Source organism: Vicugna pacos, unplaced genomic scaffold, assembly GCF_048564905.1.
Source record: "Vicugna pacos unplaced genomic scaffold, VicPac4 scaffold_19, whole genome shotgun sequence".
Taxonomy (NCBI): domain Eukaryota; kingdom Metazoa; phylum Chordata; class Mammalia; order Artiodactyla; family Camelidae; genus Vicugna; species Vicugna pacos.
In genome coordinates, this window is record NW_027328740.1 from 75,660,966 (window position 1) to 75,674,704 (window position 13,739).

Here is a 13,739-nt window from a genome sequence, read left to right on the forward strand (position 1 = left end):
GAAATGCAAATCAAAACTGCAATCAAGTATCACCTCTCACCAGTCAGAATAGCCATCATTCAGAAGTTCACTGACAATAAATACTGGAAAGTCTGCAGAGAATTGGGAACACACCTACACTGTGGTGGGGATACAGTTTGGTGGAGCCATTGTGGAAAAGTGTATAGATGTTCCTCTAAAGACATAAAATTGACCTCCCAGATGACCCAGCAATCCCACTCCTGGGCATATATCCAGAAGGAACCCTAATTGAAAAAGACACCTACACCCCAATGTACACAGCAGCACTATTTACAATATCAAGACATGGAAGCAACCGAAATGTCCACTGAGAGATGACTGGATAAAGAGGTTGTAGCATATTTGTCCAATAGACTACTATTCAGCCATAAAATAATAATAAAATAATGACATTGGCAGCAACATCAATGGACCTGGAGAATGTCATTCTAAGTGAAGTAAGCCAGAAAGAGAAAGGAAAATACCATATGAGATTGCTCACATGTGGACTCTAAAAAAAAAAAAATAGAAAGAAACAAAAAAATAAACTTATCTACAGAACAGAAACAGACACAGAGACATAGAAACCAAACTATGGTTACCAGTGGGGAGAGGGTGTGGGAAGGAATAAACTGGGAGTTCAAGATTTGCAGATACTGAGTATGTAAAGAATAAACAGCAAGTTTATACTGTATAGCACAGGAGAATATATTTAATATCTTATAGTAACTTATGTTTAAAAAGAGGATGAAAATGAATACAGGTAGGTTCCCATTTAGCTGAAGTGTTGTGCTGTACACAAGAAACTAACACAAAATTATAAACTAACAAGACTTCAATGAAAATATTTTTAAATAGACCAAAAACGAAAACAAAGGAAAAGGATATTATCAAGCAAAAAAACTAAAGTACTGATTCAGGCTACAATTATGGATGAACCTTGAAACTTTATGCTAAAATAAGCCAGACACAGAAAGCCAAATAGTGCCCTTTAAAGTGAACTGTATCTAAGCGTTTATTGTACTACTCCTGTAAATTTTCCAGAGGTTTGAAATCTATCAATATCAAAATAAAATGTATTATGCATTAAAAACTTAAAACGCTTCCTCACAGGAGGGCTTTAATTATTAAATGCAGAAACGCATATAAAGCTCTTGGAAAAACAATTTGCACGTCCACACACAGTCACTGCTGTCACTGCCACTCAGAGGGTGGTGACAGCGCTGATGAGAGCTGCCTCCACTCGCTCCCCTGCAGAAAGGAGTGAAGGCCTGAGCTCTGACAGGCAGGGTGAGCGTGAACCTGAGTCATACACAGCCACGTTCCAGACTCTGCGTTACCCAACTTTCTTATACAAACTGCAACATGTAATGTAAACACGCTAGAGGGATGTATCTTACAACACAGGGAATACAGACAATGTTTTACAGTAACTATAAATGGAGCATCTATTGTACACCTGAAACTAATATCATATTTTAAATCAGCTATATTTTTATGAAAAATTAAAAAATATTTTTAAAATGCTATCACTTTAATATTCAATTCGGTTTTTAAGTTACTACTAAACAGCTCAGAATGTATAAAAGCATTTAATTGTGCTGTTTGCTTACATATTTATTTACATTCAGCCTCTTGCTAAAAGAGAATTTAAACAATTCTGTTAAACACAGCTTAACAACCATAACAACAAAAGGCAAAACGGAGAGTGAAGAGAAAATGGAGATTCAATACTTAAATGAAACCAGGGGGAAGTAAACTCATAAAAATGGATTCCATGAAGTCAGGGAAGGGGTTAAGGCTGACTAGAAATTCAGCTGTAGGATTCTTGGCAGCGAAACCAAAAAGAAAAGATGATGGGGCGGGTGGTAGAGCGTGTGCTTAGCGTGCACGGGGTCCTGGGTTGAAGCCCCAGGGCTTCCACTAACAGGTAAATACATCTAATTAACTGCCCCCCTAAAAGATCACCAAAGAAAAGAAAAAGAGAAATTTCTTTCCCAAAGAACCCTGATATTAAATTTGGATTAAATATTAAAAAAAAGAAAAAAAGAAAAATTCAAAAGATAAGTGACACTGAAGGAAAACCACAGCTGGCCTAACAAGCTAAGTCACAAATCAAAGTGTGATAAGTGTCGGTTTCCTGATCTAAGTTTTGCTGGGCTACCTGGTAAATCTGAAGTTTAGTGTCAGTTTACTGGGCTAATAAGCTAACCCGAAAATCCAAGGTCAACAGTTGTCAGTAACGTGATCTGTTCCAAATTGATAAGCTTCAGTGTACTGATTCCTTGCTTTTTGTTGTTTGAGCCTTATTGGGTATTAGCCCCATACTTGTAATTAACCCTATAAAACCTCATGTGCACGTCTTGGAGGTGCTCAGAGCTTTGGGAAAAAAACCCCTCTGAGCCCGCCAGCGTAATATATCTCAGTACTCCAACCCTCTGTGTGATTCTTATTTCTTGGCTGGCCTTTTGTTTCCATAACAACACAAGCGATAATGCCCGTGAGATAAATCTGGGGAGGCTGCTGGTAAGTCGCCATGTCTCACGTGGGAAAATCTGAAACATCCTTCTCACCACTCAGAGTCATCATAAGCCCACACCACACCTCCTGCCGTTAAATGCAGGAGCAAGGTTAGGGCCCGGCCTTTGCTGTCTTTGTGTCATCACAGTGATACAGGATGGAAGGGGGAAGAGCACAGCCATTCAAGGAAGGCCGCAGCAATTGACATCAAAATGGTGAAGGATTCAACCCCCAATAGGCCTTGAGGCTCAGGATGAAGAGATTTAACTTCTAGCAGATCTTGAGCTTCAGTAAACATCCATTGTAATAGTAACCTGGTGAATAACATGCCCCAGGCACCATGGCAGTCCCAATGATAGCCACAAAAGGTCAAAGGGTGGGAAATGGCCAACTCCCTGGGAATCCTAGCCCCTTGCCCTAAGGCTGGTCCTTCTACTTATTAGCATATGAAACCACCAAGCCCAAGAAAACAAGCAACACAGCGCCACCTCGCGGTCACCACTCTCTGTCCCTCTTTGGAGAAGACAGACCTTCTGTCTGTGGGGTGTGTACCTACTTCTAATCTGTGCATGAAACCCCCACACCTCGTGACGTTTCTCTTGCATTTCAATGTATCTGTCTGAATATATATACCTTTACTCAACACTGGCTTGCTCTTGAATTCTTTACTGCATGAAGTCAAAGAACAAAATCTGGTGGGGCACATCCCAGGGGCTCAACGAAAGCCTGGGACACAGCCCTTCTCATGCCCAACGTTTTTTATTCTTGTATCAACAGGACTGGGCTGTGAAGTGAGGTCTGAGGCCACAGCTAAGGGACAGAACCAGCTTCCAGGGTTCCAATTTGCGGGCAGCCTCTCCCCCAGCTTGGGCCTTGGGGTCTGCCCGGTTCTCTGTGTTTCTCTGTTGTGCTGACTCCCCAGCCATACAGCGTACTCCTAGGCCTGTCCCCACAAAACCCTTCTCTCCAAAATACAAGCACGTCATGTCACAATCCTCTTGTTCAACCAGGAAATGTTCAGCCCACTTTTTTCCTCCCCAATAAATTACCCAACTGTCCTCCCTCCCATCACATCACTTCTTTCTTTGTGAGAACTCTGCACTCGCCACACCCCATCATGAACACAGGTGTCTTGCTGGCTGTGACCGAGATGTTTCTTTCTCACACAGCAAGCGTCCTTTCACTTTCCCCTTGTTACCTTAAAAAAGCCTTTCCTGAGTCACCCACCCCTCTGATTATGAACTCACAATGTGCTGAAGTTGCATTCACTATGTGCATGCATCCCAGTTTTGGCTAGGTTTCCATCACAAGATCTTCATTAAGGAGCTGCATCAAGAAGTTATACAGGGTATTCTTACATCAGAGTGGAGGAACCTGCAAAAAATTTAAACGGCTTTGAAGAGAGTGTTAACCAGGGACAGAGATGTCGCGGGTCCTAGTCAAAAGTGTCATGAGGAAAAATGTTCTCCCAAGGCTCAGAGTGGCTTCTGAACACAGAATCCTCAGGGAGGAGGTGACAGGCAGTGATTAGGGTGGGTGATACAGGTTACGCTCCCCCAGCTGGGGAAGAATAGGTTTTTTTCTTGTTTTCCAAACAATTTCTTACTACCTTTTTCTCTTATTGCCACATACCATTTCCTACGAATTAAGCATATCAATGTCAGTCATTTGGGCCACTTGGGAGAAGCTACACGATGCCATTCACAGGGATGGGGCATGACAGCCACACCAGTCTAGGTTGAAAGACCAGTGGGGGTATTTGCAAGGTAATCACGGGCATGCAACAAACTCCCCAGCTTCAATGACCTCATCTCAAAGCTGGGGTCAATAAAACTACCAAGCAAATTGCGTGAAGATTATGGCCAATGTTTACTAGGTAAGTGCCCGTGAAAGCTGCCGCTTAATGGGGAATGAGTACGATCAATGAGGCCCTGTCTACCTGCCCACATGCGCCCTGCCTTCCTGCCTTGCTGCAACAGCAGAACTTGTTTAGCTGAGATGAACACCCCCAGAGCAGCCCAGACGGGAAAGCTCCCAGCTCTGCACGGCGAGACGTGTTCCTTTCCTTCTCAGAGCTGATCACAGTTTGCTGTCGTCTGTTTTTATGTTTATCCCTTTTGTAACTCCCTCTCCTCCGGAGTTTTTGCTCAAGCAGCACAGGGCCAGGTGTGTCTTGGGTCCTGCCGGATATTCTGGGCAGGGAAACAGCCAACTCCATATCTGGCTCTGGTGCTGAACGGAGAGAGCAGAAGGCCCAGGGGCCCATGCTGAACTGAGGCCCCTGCACCCAAAATTATGGTCTGACCTTGGGCAAATTACACAGTCTTCTTTACCCTGAGATTCCTCATCTGTCCATGAAAATAACTGCCCATGTCACACAGAGTTACAAGTATTAAAGGAAATCAACAAATTCACAACCTAGCCAAGGGGCTACAAGTGCATCCTCAACAGACAAATGCTGCCTTTACGGCTCTGACGCACGCTAAGCGGGGCGGCCCCACACAGTGAACACTGCTAAGTGCCAGGGTGTTAAATGCTTCATGTGTGCTATAATACTCTTTAGATCTTACAACAATCCCAGGAAGAAATGAATATTATCATGCCCATTTCACAGATTCACCAACAGGTTGAGAGTATGCATTCTATTCCAAGGCCCTATGGTGAAGAAATGGCAATTTAAACCGGAATCTGGGCCCAGGCCTTGGCTCCATCTCTCTCCCATCCACCTGACCACTTGCCTATGAATTCCACCTGTCCAATATAAAAGTTTGCAGCCGGCCATCTCTTAAAAGCAATGTGTGCCACCGTTTGTCAATGTTGTTTAATTATCATAAACTGTTCTCAGAAACCACTACAGTAAAGAAAGTTGGACTTAAGGAATTCTGCATTGCGTTCTCCTGCAATGTGCAGGATCCCTTTCCTACACCTCCAAATCCAAGTGTATGCTTCCTCCGTGTTTATGTTTGCACACGGCTTATTAAAGCAGAAGGTATCTGCAGTAATTCCATCTCGGTTGCTTTCCAAGTTTGCAGATTATCCATATTCGGTCTGTGAACGAAAATACTACAATGTGAATGAGAATACTGCAACCATGTCAGTAAACAAAGAATACTGATACCAAGTCATTAAAGGCTTCCGCCACTCCCCGGCGAGGACAGGCCTGCAGCCCAGCCACTGCAGCAACTCACAATGGTGCCCTCTGAGCAGACTCAGAATAAGAAAGGACGGGCTACTGGCCCGAGATAGCTAGGTGCTTGTCTAAAAAATGAATTCAGTGAGTCCTAATATTTGCTTCCTCCCATTCATACAAAATCACTAAATTCTTGAACTTGAGATACCTGGCTTTCTTTAGATAACAAGTAATCTTTTATTGTTCCAACAACCTGGTCTTTGTTGTAAAGCTCCTATATATCCTAGCTCTTCCTCAACCTCTTGGGAGCAGTCCCTCAGAGAGTTCTGAGAGACGGTCATCCTGGCTCGAGTCCTCCCGCCAAATGAAACATAACTCTTAACTTTTAGGCTGCACGTTTATTTCAGTCAACAGTTTTGGACACCATGAAGCACCACAGCAGATTTCTCTCCACCTGAACTCTCCAAGTAACCAGAGCCTTGGTACCAGCAGTGGCCCTTTGTGCTCATCCGCCTCCTCGGGGGGTCCAGATGAATTTGGCTGAGTCTCTCCTGGTTCTCAGATCTCACATATTGGTTGATGATCCTAAGTTTTATCTGGCGGTGTATCCAGGTACGTGGCCCTCCAGTTGAAAGAACCTGAGGTGAATTACCCACCCAGTGGAGACATCCCGAGTGGGTCCAAGTTGAAAGACACTGGGTTCAGGACTGAGTGGTTAGGTAAGAGGCTGGTCTAATGTTTTCCTCAATTTGGTTACCTCCATTGAATTTTTCAGGATAAAAGTAAAACTCTTATGAGGAAACTTTCAACTCCAAATTTTGGACCATCCTCCTGACTGGTAACAGCATTCTCGGGTGACAGGGAATCTTCCAGGAGTGGTAGACACAAAGACTTCATGCCACAGAGTTGTCCCTGTGGGAAATCTTACTAGCAAATTTATTCTGAGAACCCGACCTTACAATGGGGAATAGAACTTTCAAAAAAAAAATAAAGAACAGAAAAGAAAAGAAAAAGAAATGACAGATTGCCAGTCTCCAAGTAAAACCCCAGCCAGATTTATGTACATACAAAACTTACAACATTAATAGGGAATAAGAAAAAAAAAAACTCACTCTGGAAATAACCAGGCCTGATAAAAACATTTTTTGGCATTCTGAACTTATAAAAACAAAATCCCCTTTAGTGGGAACTTGGATTTCTCTTCCTGTGTCCTTGAAATGTAAACGTTTTATCTTTCTCTGGATGTTTTAAGTGTGTGCATATAAGTATATATATGTTTAGTTTAGTTTTTAAAGGAAACCTTGGACTCTGCCATACAAAAGTTCAAGTATTGTGTACATACGGTGGCCACGCAAATAAATTGGGATTCTAAGCAATTCTTTGATTGTACCAATTTTCAGATATTTTGCCATCTTAAACTTTGTTGCATCAGCCTGGACCACGAAGGCTTTAAGCTTTTGGAGAGTAAACCTTTGAATTTTATTTAGGCAACACCCCGACTCTCATGTGGAAGGGCCTCTTCATCTTATTGGTTTAAAATCACTATATATATATATATATATATTTATTTATTTATATATATATATAAATTGATGGCCATATGATGGATTTTTTAATTTGGAAAAACTTTTTAATTGGTGAAAGTTTAAAGAGATCTCATTATAAACGGCTGTTTTATTGGTACCTATTAAAATAAAGTTTAAATGCAGAAAAATATATCTAATGGTTAACCTAAGAACTCAGATATAAAAATATAACTGGTTTGAAAAGCTACATTTTTGTTTTTCCTTTCTGATAAATGTTTCTAGAGATGCTAATAAAAACTTAGTATAATTAATGTTAATTAGGTTGAATAACTGGAAAAAGGATTGTAAAAATGTCAAAAAAACAGATAAGTGGCTTATCCCAAAAGGATAAATATTTTTATATGGTTATTTTGAATGAGATAAATAAAATGGACATTTTTGGATTTACATACAGGGTTTTGATACTACACTACGTAAAGTTAAAAAAAAAGGGCCAAAGAGTTCACCTACTCCCCCCCAACATTAAAGTTCAAACAAGTCCGTTTTATTTACCACAGTTTAAAATATATTTATATGTAGACTGAAATACTTGATCAAGGATTGGGACAACAGACCAATTAATGAAATTAAAAATCGAGAAGGGCCTAAGCTCTTTGGCTGAAACTTGGGCATCCTAGAGACTTCTATAAAATTATATACAATGTACACCCACAAAAAAAAGGTTTCTGTCACTCCTTCTAGAAATAAGAATTATTGATTAAACTTAATAAATATAAAAATTAAAGGTATAAGATTTAATAAAATTGAGATAAAAGTTTGTGAAATTGGTATATTTAGATGGTCTTTATATAAACCTTTTGCTTATGTTGTGGGATAGATATGTTTCAGTGGAAAAACGCTTCCCCTTCTTGGTATTATAAGGCTGGGCACATGTCTATCCCTCTGAAAATATTAATTGAACAAATTAAAGGAAACCAATATAGTTACTTGAGACGTCCAATATAACGTAAATCTAAAAAGTAATTTGAGTAGCTAAAAAAAAAAATATAGGTTTACCCTGGGTTTAACTTATAACTCAAGGAAAAGAGACCTTAATAAATGTCTTATGCAAGCTTTGGAAGACAAAATAAAGAAAACCTTAGTTTTAAAACATGGAATTCTTTGTTTACAGCTCTTCTCACTGATACAAAAATGCCAATTAAGGAGATAAAATTGGGTCTGGGTGACAGAGCATTTATCTGGGGACCTGGAAGAGAGTGTCTTTGTCTTGCAGATCAGAAATATAAATACAACAAACAGTGACCTAGGACAGAGCCTAATTAGCTCAACGAAATAAAACTTGAGGCCATGAAATTTTTGGCATTTTAGAACTCAGAACTCTGACGGGTCCTTCAGACTTTGTGAGGAAATCTTAATTATCTGTTTCATAAATAGTAAGCCTTAGTGATTTGAGCAAGCAAATTCAGCTTACTCCAACTATTATTATAAATATAAGTAAGTTTTAAAGTGAAGCTATGAGATCTCTAGCTTTTGTCTGTTTATAAGCCTGCATACAGATTATAGAAGTGAGATATTTCTACTGCTAAAAAAAAAAAATTTCGAAGTCAAAGAGCTCTGCTTAATTGATGTAAAAATATAAGAGCTTAAAAATTAAGTATTTTTAAAATAAAAACTTAACAAATTGACTTTCAGTGTCATGTGAATTGGAAAATATTCAATATTAAGGTAATATTTGATATTGTTTAGTTTAAGTATGTTCTAATAAATATAGACATCTTTAAAATCATCCATCTTAACTATAATACCTTTACTGTATCTAGGTTTAATGAAAGTCAAATAAGATCCTGTTATATCTGTTGCAGATTTGTCAAAAATAAATAACAGTAATGTGCTGTGGTAAAATTTTAAGTAAATTAAATGCAAATGAGATGAGAGCTTTGGGTAAATATTTAAAATATATTTTTAAAATGTATGCTTAAAATAATCTCTAAATGTTTGATATCTTTAAATTCTAGAGTTGTGCTAAATTAAGTTAAATGACAAGATTTTATTAAATATCTATGCCATTTTCAGATAAAATAAGATTGAAATATGAATTACTTAACATTTAACTTCCTCTTACAGTGAAACTAAAGGTGTTTAGAAATATTAATAAATGGTTGGTGTCACACAGAAATAGTCTCTATTAGTAAGGGAATGATCTCAGTATCCTAGGAAAGTAATATAAATGCGTAAAGGAAGATGTAAGAATGGAATAATACTTTGTTAATGAAAAATAGTGACTTTCTCCTGAAGCTGGTTACCTCTGAATGGAAGACAAAATAAGGGACACACTAATATAAGTATAGAAAGCTGTGGAAGGCTTGTGGAAAAGGAACCCTGAGGAAAGTTTTGTACGTGGTCAGAATTGGCTAAGTTTAGAATCAAATTGGGCAACGTAAATGAATCTTAGAAGTTAGCTGGAACAAGATTAGATTTGGTTTTCTCTCTGTTAAGAGGAAAAAATTTTCTTAAAATATTAATCCACCTTCAGTAACAGATTGTAAAACTTCTTATACCACTTAGCTGATCTGTTCTGCCTTTACATTTGACATATTTTCTTGTTAATGAATTAGTACTACATTACAGTGATCTATATGTTTATCTGATCAAGTGTTCTGAAATCTTTCAAAAAGCTCCCCAAATATAAAATTCTAATTAATTAAATAAAAATTAATTTAATTAATTAAAATTCTTTTAATCTCCAGTTAAGTTTGGGATGCTACAGAAGGCCCCTGAAACATCCCAAAGAGAGATTTTTAACTATAAAGTTTCATTTGGCATTTTAAATAACATGGAATTGTCAAATGAATCATAAAACTTCTAAGGTTATATTGAATGAGAAATATTATTAATATAGGTATTGTAGAAATTATATGGACTCCCTAAAATTCTGGTTTATCTGAAATGTTACCAGTGATAATTATGGGTATAGTGAACAGGTTTCTTTATTGATTATAGTGTAACGGTGTTTAACCATGCTTTTAAATCTTTTGTCATTTATAGACAGTTAATTGTTTTCTTCTGATGGTTTTGCAAAATGCTTTCTCTTCAAGGAGATTTACTGGTTTCTAATAAATTTCAAACTACAGCACTGAACTAAACTGGGTAAGACATTTTAAAGTTCTAATGAAAACTCTCATTAAAAGAATTAGTTACATGGGACTGATTAACCAGCTGAATATGGTTATAATTTTTGATATTGTTTGAAATACTACTGCCTTTTAACCTGTTTCCCAGACATAAAGAATCTCTTCTCCTTAAGCTAGTTATGGTTCACAGCAATTTGATAAATTATAACTATGTATACAGACTTGGAACAGTTATCTTTTCACTCTATCTGATCCCTCAAAAGACTAAAAATACTTAGGTCCCCAGTGGCTCTATCAGACAAATTAGGGAGATCATCTCCTAAGAGATATAGGAGTATAAAGGTATTTTAAGGATTTTAAAGAGAAAAGAATTTACCTAAATCTGTAAGGCAAAAATCCATGAAAAGCCTTGACGTGGCTTTCTTGGCCTTAGAAAACCTTATTAACATTCTACCCTGAGACTCCGTATTAAAACTTCCAACACAGTCAATTTAAAAAGCCTATATGATCAAATAATCAGATTTAATTTGTAAAGAAATTAATCTTGATTTGGCTATATTTGAGAAAACTGAGGGTAACTTTAGAGAGAAAAAAATTATATTTTAGTCGATATTAAATTCTAGTTTTGTTAATTGAGGTCCATATTTACTAAGACACTTCCCAGATCATTCCTTGCTGTTATGTCACACTGCTGTACAGTTTAATTGAATTATGAAAAGAATACTCTAGGTTTGATTCTGAAGCTCAGTAATCTATCCTTGGGTAAAATTCCAATGCCCCATGACCTGCAGCCAGGGGATTATACATACTGCAACAGGCATGACTTAAAGAACTGTCTCCAACCTGAATGGAAAGACCCTTTTTCAGATACTCTTAACTAGACCATACACACCAAAGCTGAAGGAAACGGAGTCTCGGATTCATTTCCTATCTGAAACAGCCCCTGCAGTGCACTGGCTTATAGAGCGCTGCTCACCTTAAAACAATGCCCAAATGGAGAAAAAGCTTCCATACCAGGATGAGAAGAAGACGACATCTGAGCTACACTGCTGACCCAAGACACCGGACCAGGACTGTATACCAATTACTTTGATAATTTCTCCAACCTTTGATTATGAACTACTCCAATTGTTAAGTTTATGATAAATTACCTATGTCTAGTACTTCTGTGTTACCTTGGTGGGTTTCCCTACTCCAAGGCTCTAACTAGGTAGCCCTCAGAAACATTATTCTAAAAAGAAATTATAGTTCTGTTTAGGCCACTGTTGATCTTACAAGGTGGGAGATTTCAACTGGCCAATTAATACCTGCTCTGACCCTGACCATAAATATGAACTTTCTCATAGGATCAAACTCAGAAACACAAGCAAAATTTTAACCCAAAAATACAACTTCTCGACTATTAAATTCTTACTCGTGACTTTATTAATGTTACTAGCTGTATTACTTATATCCTGTCTATTTTATAAAATTGTTGTCTATTACATTTCCCAATGTGTAACTAGGCCCACAAGATTGATGATGGCTAAACATCTTGAAGAAACAGATAAAATTTATAACCCTGAATAAAATAAATATAATAGTGTGATTCTAGGTATGGGAATGAGCAAAGAAGGTTAAACACTTCCTGGATCATAATAGAGTAGTAAGACAGGTGATCCAGAGAACTTTTAGTATCAACAGGGCCTGATAAAAAAAACTAACACCTTGAATGGCAACTCAGAAGATTCTTCACCTGAACTAGGAATGAGCCATCCTAGCAATGTGGGACAAAATTGGTCATGAAATTTCTCTCAAAATATTGGTCGAATTTAGGACCAAGGGGGAACACTGTGAATGAAAATACTACAATGTGCATGAAAATACTGCAACCATGACAGTAAACAAAGAATGCTGAATCCGAGTCATCAGCGGCTGCTGCCAAACCCCAGCGAGTACATGCCAACAGCCCGGCCTCTCAGCCACTCACAGTGGTGCCCTCTGAGCAGACTCAGAGTAAGAAAGGACAGGATACTGGCCCTAGATAGCCAGGGGCTTGCCAAAGGAATGAATTCAATGACCCAAATGTTTGCTTCCCACCATACATAGAAAAGCAGTAAATACTTGAACTTGAGATATCTGGTTTTCTTTAGATAACAAGCAATATTTTATTGTTCCAATTACCTGATCTTTGTTGTAAAGATTCTATTTATCCTAGCTCCTCCCCTACCTCTTGGGAGCAGTCCCTCAGAGTGATCTGAGAGGCTGTCATCCCGGCTCGAGTCCTCCAGCCAAATAAACCAAATCCCTTAACATTTAGGGTGAACGTTTATTTCAATGAAGTCCCAGAATAGACACAACTCATCAATTCTGTAATGGAACACACTGAATCAGGAACCAAAAGCGTGTTTTAGTCCAGAAAATCTCCAGGTTCCTATTTCTTCCTGTCATTATACAATCCCTCCAGAACTCATTACTTTGCTGTCTGCTCCTCTGGCAACCAAACTCAGAGAAGAGTCAACTCAGCAGAGCACCATGCTGGGGAGAACCCCCCGCAGAAGCACTGCAGGCTGCCTTCCCTCCCGCACGCTCTGCTGACCCTTGGTGTCCTCCGTGGAGACCAGGCCAACACAGCTCTTCCCAACAGCTGCAAAGTCGCACACGTTAAATAAATCATTTTATTTTATATATTTTACGTATATACCCATCTCTGAAAACAGCTTTGCCAGAAGCCCAAATCTTCAACATTAATCTGCAAAGGCAAATCAGGTCCCCAAGGGAAAACAAGTCTCAAGACGACGCTAAGGCCTCCAAAGTCCTCTCCACGACCATGAACCAAACTGCCTGCAGGTCTGCAGCTGCAGGAGGCTACATGTCTGCTTTTAAAGCAACCCCTTTCTGCCCTCGGGTGCTACAATGCCCTTTTATGCCCTCCCATCACAGGGCAAGAGCAGCCGCTGCAGAACCTTGCAGGGCAGCACTGACAGGACTGGACAAAGGGGATCAGAGCTAAACAAAGCATTCTGATGACACGAGCTTGTCACTGTGTCTCTTTACAGATGTAGATATATATAGAGAGAAGTGGGGTGATATTGCTCAAAGTCACACAGCTAATAAGTGGCAAAGTATATAACTCTGCTCCTCCCTCCTGTGTGACGCCCAACTGGGACAACCACAGGGTTCTCTCGTGGCTGCCTGAACAGTCTTTTCCTATCACTCATGACACACAATAGTGTCTGAACTTAGCCTGCATTTGCAGCATCTTTTCCCTCCAGTTTCTCAGGAACAAGGCTGTTCGGGCCTGTATGAATTCCGGCTTCCTGAAATCTCCGTGCTCAGGCTGGTCTTGCCTGTGCATCTGGCCCGCTGCTCAGAGGCTCTTCCTCCCCTGCAGGAGGACGTTTCTAATCTTCACAGGGACACAACCTCAGGGGAGCTCTCCTCTCGCCCTCA

The 13,739-nt window shown here is 39.2% G+C and overlaps 1 protein-coding gene across 1 annotated transcript in view; it reads right to left on the minus strand.

The window, feature by feature from the left end:
• The window catches only part of LOC140693568 (trafficking protein particle complex subunit 9-like), a 96,239-nt gene that overhangs the window by 48,970 nt on the left and 33,530 nt on the right, over positions 1-13,739 (minus strand). The gene's annotated exons all lie outside the window — the stretch shown is intronic.